Source organism: Triticum aestivum, chromosome 4A, assembly GCF_018294505.1.
Source record: "Triticum aestivum cultivar Chinese Spring chromosome 4A, IWGSC CS RefSeq v2.1, whole genome shotgun sequence".
Classification (NCBI taxonomy): domain Eukaryota; kingdom Viridiplantae; phylum Streptophyta; class Magnoliopsida; order Poales; family Poaceae; genus Triticum; species Triticum aestivum.
In genome coordinates, this window is record NC_057803.1 from 372,502,829 (window position 1) to 372,514,434 (window position 11,606).

The following is an 11,606-nucleotide window of genomic DNA, read 5'->3' on the forward strand; positions in this document are numbered from 1 at the left end:
CCCGACACCCCGGCCCGACAACCCGACCCCGACCCCCGACACCCGACACCCTGACACCACACCCCGATCCCGACACGACACCCCGACACCCGACCCCGACCCTGACCCCGACGCCCCGACACCCCGACACCCGACCCCCTGACCCCTAACCCCGACCCCTCATAAACCATCCAGTTTACCTAAGTTAGCTCTAAAACGATCTGTACTTAGCTTACTTATGTCAAAAATTGCATAATTAGCTTAGTTAGCTCATAAACGATCCATTTTACCTAAGTTAGCTCTAAAATGACCCATTTTACCTTTGTTAGCTTATAAGTGATCCAATTTATCCAAGTTAGCTCTAAAATGACCCATTTTACCTACATTACCTCCTAAATGATCCATTTTACCTATGTTAGCTTTAAAATGACCCATTTCACCTAGGTTAGCTCCAAAATGACCCATTTCACCTAGGCTAGCTCCAAAATGACCCATTTCACCTAGGTTAGCTCCAAAATGACCCATCTTACCTAGGTTAGCTTGTAAATGATCCAGTTTATCCAAGTTAGCTCTAAAATGACCCAATTTACCTAGACTAGCTCCTAAACGATCCATTTCACCTAAGTTAGCTAAAAACGATCCATTTCACCTAAATTAGCTCTTAAATGATCCATTTCACGTAAGTTAGCTGAAAAACGATCCATTTCACCTTAGTTAGCTCAAAAACGATCCATTTCACCTTAGTTAGCTCATAAACGACCCATTTCATCTATGTTAGCTCATAAATGATCCATTTCACCTAAGTTAGCTCAAAAACGATCCATTTCACCTTAGTTAGCTCAAAAACGATCCATTTCACCTTAGTTAGCTCATAAACGACCCAGTTCAACTAAGTTAGCTCATAAATGATCCATTTCACATAAGTTAGCTCATAAATGATCCATTTCACCTAAATTAGCTCAAAAACGATCCATTTCACCTTAGTTAGCTCAAAAACGATCAATTTCACCTTCGTTAGCTCAAAAACGATGCCCTTCACCTTAGTTAGCTCATAAACGACCCATTTCAACTAAGTTAGCTCATAAATGATCTATTTCAACTAAGTTAGCTCATAAACGACCCATTTCAACTTAGTTAGCTCATATATGATCCATTTCACCTAAGTTAGCTCATAAATGACATATACTTCTTGTTCTAGTCTTCTTATTCTAGTCACCTATTTCTAACTTTCTTATTTGTCATTTTGCAGATTTCATTCACTTCATGGAAGCTAGCTTGCTATGATGGAGTGCTTGCTTTTTCTTTGATGAAACTTTGCATTGTATCTAGCTTCCTATGATGGAACTTGCTATGTTGATGAAACTTTGCATTGTAATATGTATATGGATGGAACAATGTGTATGGATGGAACTTCATGGAACTTGCTTATGTATGAATGGATGAAGCTTATGTGCTGGATATGTGATATGATTGCTATTAAATAGCCCTGTGAAATATATCTATATATGTCATATATATATTTTTGTGAAAATTGTTGAATTCAAAAAACCCAGAAAAAAGAGACAATATGCAGGCTCTTTGCCGTCTGCCACCGACTGCAAAGGGCTCTTTACCATCAGCAGCGGAAGGCAAAGAAGCCACGTGGCAGGCAACTGTGCTTCCTGGGAGGCTAACCAATTTGGTCAGTTTGCCTACAGTGGCTGACGGCAAAGGCTTTGCCGTCCGCGGCAGACGGCAAAGAGCCTACAGCGGCAGACGGCAAAGGCCTGCTGTGTAGTGACGTCCAGCTGACATCATTCGGCGGACGGCAAAGGCCTGCCAAAATTTGCCGTCAGCGGCGGACGGCAAAGGCCTGCCGTTAACCACCTAATGGAGTAACAACGCATTTATTGAATTCTACATTCTTTCCCATCCGCTGCTGATGGCAAAGGCCCCTTTGCCATGAGCCGCCCGAACTAGACGGCAAAATACCTCTTTATCGGACCTTACTTTGCCGTGGCCTTTTGCCATCCACGGCAGACGGCAAAGACCTTTGTCGTCTGCCATCCATGCCTTTGCCGTCTGCCATGGTAGATGGCAAAGTAGCGGATTCCTGTAGTGACACCTAACTGCGTAAGGAACGCAAAATGAAGGAACATAACACTGGTATGACAGAAACTAAGGCAGCAAGAGTGGAACAAAACACCAGGCATAAGGCCGAGCCTTCCACCCTTTACCAAGTATATAGATGCATTAATTAACATAAGAGGTATTGTGATATCCCAACATATCCATGTTCCAAAATGGAACAAACTTCAGCTTCACCTGCAACTAACAATGCTATAAGAGGGGCTGAGCAAAAGCGGTAACTTAGCCAAACAACGGTTTGCTAGGACGGTGGCTTAAAGGCTTGACTTGGCAATATGGGAGGCATGATATAACAAGCGGTGGGTAGCGCGACATAACGATAGAGCGAAAAACTAGCAAGCAAAGATAGAAGTGATTTCGAGGGTATGGTCATCTTGCCCGAGATCCCGCAAGGAAGAAGAACGAGTCCAAGAAGTAGACGACCCAACGTAGTCGAACGAATCCTCACTACTCAGGAACGAAACCTAAGCTAACGAGAGAAGCAACCCGGAAAGAAGCAAACAACATAGTAAACTAACAAGCATAAACATGGCATGATGCACAATCAAGTATGATGCATGTCCGGTTTAATGAGGCATGGCATGGCAAAGTGCAACAAACAACACTACAAATTAAGTGGAGCTCAATATGCAACGGAGTTGCATATTGAAGAAAACACCACATTCAAACATTTAGTTCACTCTCATTTATGTAACCAACAATATTAAATGTTGTTAAACATCGCAAGAGGTGAAACATAATAAAACTACCTATCAAGGCAAGTTTAAATGAGACCGGAAATAACAAACAACAATTCCGGAAAATCCTCATGTGCATATTTTAAAGTTGGTACAGTTCTAACCCTATACACAATTTTAGAGTTCTTAAACATGTAAATTAAGTATACCATGTTAATCTATGCATTTTTCTACCCCATTTACATATAAAGTTTGTTAAGTTTGGAGCTACAGTTATTTAGTTATGAAATAAATCATTTTAGCATGGCATTTGAGCAAATTTAAACAAACAACAATTTAAACATTTTAAACAAGCATGAAAGTTGGATATTGTGGAAATAGATGAAATTCTAAGCATTTTTCATATATAAAACATTCTAAAATGATGCACAGTTGATGAGTTATTAAATGCATGAACTCTAGGGACTTTTTCTATAAAACGGCAATTCGCTGGAAAAATGACAAAATCGCCGGTGACAAGAAAAAAACATTGATGGGCCGAAACTGAGTTGTACAGGGCTAAGGGGAGTTGCTCACATGAGCCAAGCCCAGTTCAAAGGAGAGGCAAGGCAGAAGGGCTGGCGCTGGGATCAGGGCAGTTGGGCCGGGCAGCGGGGCCCTCGCGCAGGAGGAGGAAGCTCGTGTCCTCCTCGAGCGCTCCTACTCGAGCAGTGAAACATGGCGGCGGCGCGCCACGAGGAGGATCTTCGGCGAGGCAGGGAATGGCAGGGAGGCGCCAGAGGGCAGCAGATCCGGGTGCGGTAGGCGTAGGGACCCAACTCCGGCCGGATCTAGGCGGAGGTGAGCGGATCCGCCGTGGGGAAGGCGAGGCCGTCGAGCCCCGGTGAGTGGAGGGCGACCGGGGGCGGAACAGCGGGTCAGTGGGCGGTGGCGGCAACGGATGGCGGTGCAGGGGGTCGATGAGATGGCGTGAGGAGGCAGGGTCGCGGACGCTGGTGGTGTCCGGCGCGGACGACGGCCACCGGCGGCGCTCGGGAGGAGCTTGGGTGCGCGGGACGAGCCCCTGGCTCAGGCGCTCGCGAGCGCTTGCGGGCTGCGGTGATGGACTGCCAGGCCCGGGCGGGCCTGCGATGGGCCTCCAGGGCCGCGGCTAAGTGGGGGGAGGTGGGCGCGACGTGGCTTCCTCTGAGTGGGCAGGAGCGGCACTGGGTGGTGGCGCGGCCACTCGGACGGCGCCAATTGGCGGCGGAAAGGTGGCTGGGCGCGGAAAAGGAGGTGGGTGGCGGCGCTGATGATTTGGCGGCACGGAATATGAGGAGGAGGATGGCTGCTACCCAAAATGGCAAGGGGAGAGGTTTAAATAGGAAAGGGGGTAAGGATTAGGGTTAGGAGGGGTTTGAGGCTATTTCAGAGCCGTTTGATCGGCATCGGATGGTCCGGAGCGGAGAGGATATGTAGGTGGGCTAGGTGGGCTGTGAATAAAGGCTTGGACTGAGAGGAGAGAAGAGAAAGTGGCCCGCGATGGGTTTTCGGAAACCGAAAATGTCCGACGTTCAACCGGCTATAATGTCGCTATGTGTTTAACGGTTGGGCTAACGAACGAACTCCGAATGCGATGAACGCCTTGGCAGGCGACCTACTGACAACATAACAACACCGCATGCCAACTTTCAACCCATTCCGAGAATATTTTCCAGCCACTTATAAAATACTATTTCAGATGTGCCGCGGGCGCGTGCGAGTGTGTCTGGGCTTAGAACGGACAACGGACGGAACTGTGGGAACCCGAACGGATGCAAGTTTTGAAAACATGATGATGCAATGCACATGATGACATGGAAAGATGCAACACGCAATCGAATGACAAGGCAACAACAACGAATAACTCGAAGACACCTAGCGCATCGGTCTCTGGGTGTTACAACACTCCACCACTACAAGTGGATCTTGTCCCGAGATCTAGGATGGCACGGGAGGGAAACGGAAGAGGAAGAGAAGAGGTAAAAATAAGTTGATTCTTGACAAAAGAGTGAAACCAAAGAACCTTACGAGGTTGAAAGACATACGAAAAGGGTTGCAATGGACAAGAAGTACATGCAAGCACTCCGGTTGAAACGAGATGTACACGGAACGATAAACGTCAATTACGACAACACTCCGGTTGGAAAAGGAAGATAAAGAGTATGAGCTTTGCAAAATGAAAGCACTTGGATGAGAGTCCGGTTAGAAGAGGAATGATGGACACAACACTTCGGTTAAAAGAAGATACAGAAGGAGTAAGAATGATATGATTTGGACAGCACTCTGACTGTAAATGGAAGGAATTGAACATGAACTTGACTAGATGAGAGGATACTTGATGAAATCAACAACACATTGCCTCCAGAACTATTGAAAGAATGGCATAATGGGTAAGAAAGGTTTTAGATAGCACTCCAGTTCAGAAGTAAGGCAAAACTTGATAAGATGACAGAACTTGAAAAGAGGGCACGACACTTCGGTTGAATGGATAAGCACGAGAAGAACAATGGTCCTCTCAATCCGAGATGATGAGTGAAGGGAGCAACATCACAATGCCTCCAGAAGTAAGAATGGAAGATATATCATTGGAATAACAGAATGGAGAATAAAAGGTCAACTTCTGCCACAAATGAACTAGGAAAGCACCTTCCAAGAAGTTAAAACGTAGTTGTTGGAAAAACCAACAACGAAATGAATAAGCTTGTAGTGGGCTTATGGAGAACATCTCAAAACTATGAGGTGAAATTCTGCCACTAATGGAAACAATAGATTGGATTGATATCAACAAGGAGACGAGAACTTATTTGACCAGGAGGATAAATGAAGAACTTGGGTCAGTTATTAGCACCATAAATAGCAACAATCCTTAGGGAAAGCTTTAGGTGAAATATAACCCAAGATAACCCCAATGAAGAGATTGATGGGTTGCAAAGGATCTCATGAATGAATTGAAAATGATGGGTTTAAAAAATGTCATTTTGGACAACTTATGAATCATGAAACACGAAGGGAAATTGTCAATTGTGACATAACACCACCTCAAAAGACAAGAGAGAAAGAATTGCACTTTGGACTGCAAGATGAAGAATGCTTGAACTTATCAAAACAAGACATGTGTTGAGTACCATGTTTATTTTTAGGGTATAGCTTGGCGGATCATAAATTCGAGAGAAATCTTGAAGAACGAATGAAGAATGAAAGGAATCCTCATGTTGAGCCTCCATGAAGAACTCGGGTAATAAAAGAATGATCAAAAAGAAGTGAAGGGTGAAAAGAATAAGATTGAAGCCTTGCAACAATAGGATGGAGCTTTGCGACGAGATAAAGCAAAAAACTTGGAACTCCATAAAAAGTATGAAGCACTTGAACCGAGAATGTGATATGATGCACAAATCCAAAAGTAAGAAATTAGATCACTTGGATGAAACAATAATAAGAATTACGTTATGCGTATCCTTTTCACCAATTTAAATTGATGACAAGCAATGGATTAGGCATACTACTTATTCTTGTAGAAGGGATTAAGAAAGATATAACGCAAACTTGAGAAGGACTTCAACGAACCACTGGTAGGATTTGGAAAGAACGAATGAATTGATACAATAACAACGGAAGAGAATTCTTGAACGAACCGCCGTAAGAATTGAAAATGAACGAGGAAAAGATAAAGAAACACCAGGAATAATTAGAAAATGAACGAAGATACTTGAGAGAATTTATATACAAGTGTACGAAGAGATCCCGAGCTCATTAGATAATACTTGAATGATGCACCGGTATGATTTGGAGAACGAGAACTGAAACCTGGGATGAATAATTCTAAGATGATGGGCTCTGAAGAATCAAACTGAAAAGACTCCTGAATTTCTCGGGAAGGGTAAAAAGAATTCTCACCATCGCAAACAATTATGAGAGGATGGCATCAAGCTTGAACTTCACATCTTTGGAAGAACGGGTAAGAATTTAAGAGGAACTCTTCTTCTGTCTTCGAAATCCGAGAATGACGACGAGAAACACCACCATGAGTTGTTGAGGCACTCCGGAATGAAAAATAGAAAAGTTGAACAAAAAATGTAATTTGAAGGATCTTGGAGAAAGACATTTGACTGATGACAACTCATTCTTACGTCAAACTTGGAGAAGAATTTGAGAGTAACTCCGGGAAAATTAGAAGATTTAGGTAAGATCCTAGGAAAAGATCTGTGGGTTAGGGCCCACTCAAAAGATACACTGTTGAACGATTTTGAAGAGATATTGCACCGGTTCATTTAAATGGCTTGAATGAGATAACAAACTCGAAATAGGTTGAACAGATCTTGAATGAAAATACGAGCCTTCTGAGATATCTTCAGCACTCCAGAAAAAATGAATAGAGAGAAGTGAATGATTAAGGGGTGCACCAGCATGAGAAAACATTTGAAACGGAGAAAAAGATATGATCGACAAAGCTTGAATTGAATCCACCATAGAAGAAAAGAGAACAAAGAATAATAAACTTGAAGCTCCGTTGGTATCTTCTTGAGAATCACCGGATAAGAACACTGAAAGAAATGAATGAAGAGACTTCACGTCCATAAGATGGATACTTGATTAAGAAATCCGAGTCGTTGAAGAAACAAGGGGTGCGAGGGCGGGAAAATAAAGGCAACTGGGGACGGATGAAACAAACACCGTTGAGGAAAACTGAGATTGGACCTTGCAAAAGGGAAAAATTATATGATCATCTTGAAGAGAATCGCACCGGTTGGAAAGAATTTCCATGGCAATCTCGATGATCATGAAGGATTAGTATCCACATAGAAATATGAGAACACTGCTTAGAAATCCTATGGAATCAGACTTGACATTGAAGGAACTTGAATACCACAAACCAAAACAAACAAACAAAGGATGTGGATTGCAGAATATGCCAGAAACAAGCATATGATAGATCCCATATCATATCATATGTCTCTTGGAAAGATATCCTATGTGATACTTGAATTCCCACTTATAAATTCTTGAAACTTTCTGGTTATGCAATCAGGTGTTGGGGATACAGGGGAAGCAAAATATCTCACCCAAACTAACAATCCCTACATCCAGCTATATCCATCCTTCAACACATAACCAAGAAAGCTTCGGAATTCATGTACCTCAACCTTCGAAAAGTATCTGTTATACGAGTTATGGCAATACTCCAGAACTCCTGCCCCAGTACTGGGTGGCGTCGAGGTTATCTCACCAACACATGCATAAAAGAGATTTTCGATGTTGGCGAACTCAGGTATTACAAAACTGCAACAATAAAATTGTGACGACAACACCTCGGAGCTCAACTCCCCGGGACACTGCCGCAACCCCTAAATGTCAGGAGGAACCAAGAACAATGTTCTCCTCACAAGACTATCGGAGCGATTCCAAGATACCTGCGTGATCCTAAAAATTTTTAGTGAAATTTGACGAGAGGGAAGTCTGTCGGAGTAAATAACCATGGGTAGCCTAGCCGGCTTCCCCTGGCCCTTCTGAAAAAGTTACGAGCCCGTCCGGCTCTCAAGAGTCCAAGACATAGGGCCGCCTTCCCCTAGCTGGCTGCAACCCAGGCCGGCTTTCGGAAGGCGGTCCGACTTTCGCCCTCATGAGAAGGCCGACTCCAAGAGGCCGGCCATGAGAAGGCCGACTCCAAGAAGCCGGCTCCCCATAAAGTGGTCAAGACCGTACCCTCAAAGTTTGCACCCACCTAACGGCGATGAGACGGGGCGTGGCTACAGTAAAGCCTGCCACCCCCGAATCTCGGAGCACGCCTGGCACAGTGCGCCGTGCGGAGTGGCCATGACCCATCCGGCGCGGCACTGTTGCCATGTTGACCCTGATGTCATCCACGACGGGCTACCAGTACGGCCCACGGGCGGTGGGCCCCTTCGGGCAGAGAGACACCCGAAGGCGGCCTGGTCTCCCCCAGTCGGCCCAAGACGGGGCCGGCTCCCCGCAGCCGGCTCGCTTCCCCCCTCGAAGAAGACGCCCCATTAAGGAGGCAAGACGTGGTATGGCTACGGTAATCGCCCGCATGACGGCGGCACTGTAGCCACGCTTACCTCGACGAAGCCCTCATCATCAGGATGGGGCAACAGTAGCCAGCCATCGACAAGACCCTTGGCAGTGGGGCCTGCCTGTTGCCAGGAAGTTGGCAGCCGGCGGGCCCCAGCAGCCGGCACAGAAGCCGGCGAGCGCAATCACAGACGGCTGGGCCCTGCGCCCAGACGGATTACCATTGTACCCCCGGGGGGTAGGCCTATATAAACCCCCCGGTGCACCCATGCAAAGGGCTGGACCCCTTGCTAGTTCTAGACACCACACAAGGAGAAGAAGCAGGCTAGTCGTGCCCTTCTTCCTCCTTCCCCCCGACCAGCTCAAGGAGCGTTGTGTAGCCGCTTGATTCATCTTGTGAACATGCGGAGACCCCGCAGAGCAGCAGTAGGGGTGTTATCTCCACGGAGAGCCCCGAAGCTGGGTAAGATCCGCCGGCGTGCATGTCTTCACCTTATCCCGTTTCCAGGCACCGGCGATGTCTTATTGGCTCCCACAATGATAAGCCACCCGTTGGCATATGTCGCACCTACCACCCGACATTTGGCGCCCACCGTGGGGCTAGGTGCACCGTCGTCCGGAGACCTATTCTGGACGGGAACCTTATTCCTCCCCCGCGAGCGTAGCCAGCCCGGCATGCCCGATGGCGCTTGCCACGACGTGCCGCAAGGCGTCACCAGCATCTGCGCGGCAAGCGGCCTCGCCGGTCTCCTCGACAAAACTCTCATCTCCGAAGAGCTCGCCTCCGATGCGGGCACCGACCGCCTCACCAACCTTCTCGGCCAGCTCCATGTCTCCAGCAAGCCCGCTGCGGACCTGGAGTCGGTTGGCTCCACCGACCCGAGGCCTCTCGACTTCGACACGGCCTCCTACGATACCTTCCCCACCAATGTCGCGATCTACAACGACCCGCTTCCTCGAGCCGACGGCTGCGATGCTGTCACCGCCGAAGTGATGGTTGTCGGCCATGGCGGCCTGACCGACGAGAGCGCCCATGACGCCTCACGCGCGGGGGCCCACGACTTGTCCGTTCCCCTCCCGGCTGATGCCGGCGACGAAGCACTGGAAGCACGCCGCCTCGCCCTCCTCGCAGAGGGCCGGAGGCTGGCCTCCGTAAGACGCCTCACTGAGGCCTACCAGCGCGAAGCTGACCGCGCCGCCTTCGGCACGCCGGCCCCGGGCGGGCCAAGCCGGGCCGGCCTTGTCAAGCAACGCGGCGCTGTCATCGCCGACACGCTGGGAGTCGACCGCCCGGTCTATGCCATGCCGCTCGAGAACTTGTGTGCCGCCCAGGCGGCCGTAGACGAGTTGGACGGCTTGGAGGCCGAAGACCTCCCCCACATGACCCGGCGCATCCAGCAACTGATCGACGCAGCCGCGCAGCAGCACGAAGCAGACGCCCGTGCGGGAAGCCCTCCCCCGCGCCGAGATCACAGCGCGACGTCCCAGACGCCGACTACGAGCAATACCCGCGCGTGACGCGAGAAGGAGCCGGCTACCAGTTGCAGTCGGACCCGGATCTCCATCGAGCAAGACGCGGACGGTCATCCCCGAGCCATGGAATGGCGGGGGGACCCGCCTCCGCCTCCGCCCCGTGGAGAGAGATATCCCGCCTCGCTGCCAGTGGCGCACCCGACTCTCAGCGGCCGGCTAGGCCGCCGCGAAGGAATCGGCAAGAACGACGCCCGCCATCGGATCGACCGCCTGGCGCGATCCCTGGCGTTGGAAGAAGAAGACGATGTCGGCCCGCCTTGTTTCGGCCCCCGCATCCGCGACGAGCCCTTTCCCAAAGGGTTCTCGCTCCCAAGAGACACGCCCAAGTACAACGGCTCCGTGAAGCCGGAAGATTGGTTGATCGACTACTCCACGGCGGTTAGCATAGCCAACGGCAACCGGCGCGTTGCCGTGAAGTACGTGCCCCTCATGCTGCAAGGCACGGCGCGGACCTGGCTCAACAGCCTCAAGCCACGCAGCATCAACAGCTGGCTAGATTTCACAGAAGCCTTCATCCGCAACTTCACCAGCACCTACAAGCGGGCTCCCAAGCCCAGACAGCTCTCCTTGTGCGTACAAGGCCCCGCCGAGTCCACTCACGATTACCTCACGCATTGGGCCGAGCTCTGCAACTCCTGCGAAGGGGTGCACGAGGTGCAAGCCATAGAATACTTCACAGCCGGATGCCGAGAAGGCACCCTCCTCAAGCACAAGCTCCTCTGCGACGAGCCGGCTACCCTCGACGAGCTTCTGGACATAGCGGACAAGTACGCCACCACCGACTCCTCGATGAAGACCGAGCTTCGGGTAGACGCGTCCGGAAAGGTACTCAACCCGACGCCCAACACGCCGGCTGGGGATTCCGGCCGACACCCCAACTCGAACGACCACAAGTGCAAGGGCCCCGCGCCGCCTCCCGCCAGTCGGCAGGTGGCCAGAGTCGAAGATGCGCCGCCTGAAGAACGACCGGCGCCCAAGAAACCCAAGGGCGGCAGGCCGGCTTGGCAGCCGGCTTTCTCCTACGAGCAAACTCTCGACGCCCCATGCAAGTTCCACAGCGGCGCGAAGCCGTCCAACGACACGACCCGGAAGTGCAATTGGCTCACCTGAATCTCTAAGGGCAAGGGTCTCTTGCCGCCTCCGCCTGCCGGCCTGCCGCCTGCCGGCCCGCCGCCCCCGGCCGCTCGGCCCGTAGTCGGAGCCGTGCATGACGAGTTCCCTGACGAGCAAGCCACCTACATC